Genomic DNA, 1837 nt, shown 5'->3' on the forward strand with positions numbered 1-1837 from the left:
ACCCGAAGCCAGCACAGCACTGGGCCTTGGCCATGACTCTTCCCTCTAGTGTGGTGAGTTCCCCCAGACCCTGGATATACCCAGAATTGCTGTCTGGGAACATGGGATTCACCTTTCAAGGAAGTAGTCTTCTCTCTGGCCCAGGGAAGGTCTAGAAATGCTTCCATGATCCTCAACTTTGACTCAGGGACCCCAAATGCCTGCAAGTTTTTCTACCACACTGTGGCCAAGTTGGTGCTTAGGGTGCAAGGCAAATTCCCTTTTACTTTTCCTTCTGCTTTTCTCAAACAGAATGAGTCTTTCATCATAGCCACCACTACTAGGAATGTGCTTAGTCTCTCCTAAAGCCAGCACATCTAAGAGCCCAAGGCCAATAACATACTCCCTGGGTATTGTCAGTGATTATTCAGGGTCCATGGTCACTTTATGCAGTAGGTGATAAATCTTGCCAGAACTGGGTCCTTTGCTTTAAGGCAGCAAGGGTTTACTTCTAGCCCAGGTGGTATCTAGAAATGTCATTTGGGAGCAAGGCCCTGGAAAGTGGGCCTTATAACTACACCCTGTGTCCTATCCTACTGTGATTCAGCTGGTATCCATGATGCAAAACAAAGTTCTCTTTACTCTTTGCTCTTCTCTCCTTTTTTAGAATAAAGCAGTTGCTTTTGTTGTTATGAGCTGCACTGCTTGGAGTTGGGGGAAAGATGGAATATGGTATCCCTTAGCTGTAGCAGCTGGTGTTTCCCAAGGTCACATGCCACCCAAGTTCCTAGTTCACGGGCTCTAAGCCAAACTTAAAACTAATAGTTTCCTAGGAATTAAAGTCCTAGTGTCCTAGACTGCTTTCCATGTTTACCTAGGACCCTAGAGCACTTCAGCACATGGTAGTGAGGCTTGCTGAGAAACTCAATTTCTAACTACTGGGATGTGTGATTTTGTTTTTGGAGGGCTGTTTCAAATGCATCCTCCATGTGAGGAACTCACTGAGGCCAACGTGGCTTTATTGTCCACTATGAAAAGGCAGAAGTGAGTTCAATGTAAAGTACCTCAGTTGCTGTGCTCTCCTTCCCCAAAATGTATAAATTCTCTCTCAGTGTTGCTTGGTTGCTAATGGAGGATGAGGGAAGGGTAGTGTGGGTAATTCAAGACTGTCTCCCTTGCCTTTATCAATGCCTCTTTTAAAATCAGTTACTGTGATTGCTCATCTGGTTTTTGTTTCTTGTGAGGTACTTTCTGTGTTCAGATAGCTGCTAAAATGTGGTGTTTCAGCAGTGAGAGGGCAAGTTGTGTAGACTCTTATTCCAATATCTTGTTCTGACACTTTTTTAATGTGGCAAGAATACTTGTGAGATTTATTCTTTTAGCAGATTTCAGGTGCACAATATTGTTTAGTACAGGCAGAATGCTGTACACAGATCTCTAGATTTTATTGATGTTGCATAACTGAAACTACGTATCTCTTAAACAGCAGCTCCTCATTTTCTTATCCCCAAAATCTCTGGCAACCACTATTCTATTAATTTCTATGGGTTTGACTATTTTAGATAACTCATGTAAATGGAATCATGCAGTATTTGTTCATTTGTAATCTAGTTGATTTCACTTGTTATAATGTTCTTCTGTTTCATTTATGTTGTTGCAAGTGATAGAATTTTTTTCTCTTTTTAAATATTGAATGGTATTTCATTGTATGTGTATACCACATTTTCTTTATACATTTATCTATTGATGGGCATTTAGTTTGTTTCCATAGCTTGGCTTTTGTGAATAATGCTTCAGTAGACCTGAGAGTTCAGATATCTCTTTGAGATCTTGATTTCAATTTAACTTGAAAGATTTC

Source organism: Saimiri boliviensis, chromosome X (genome assembly GCF_048565385.1).
Source record: "Saimiri boliviensis isolate mSaiBol1 chromosome X, mSaiBol1.pri, whole genome shotgun sequence".
Taxonomy (NCBI): Eukaryota; Metazoa; Chordata; class Mammalia; order Primates; family Cebidae; genus Saimiri; species Saimiri boliviensis.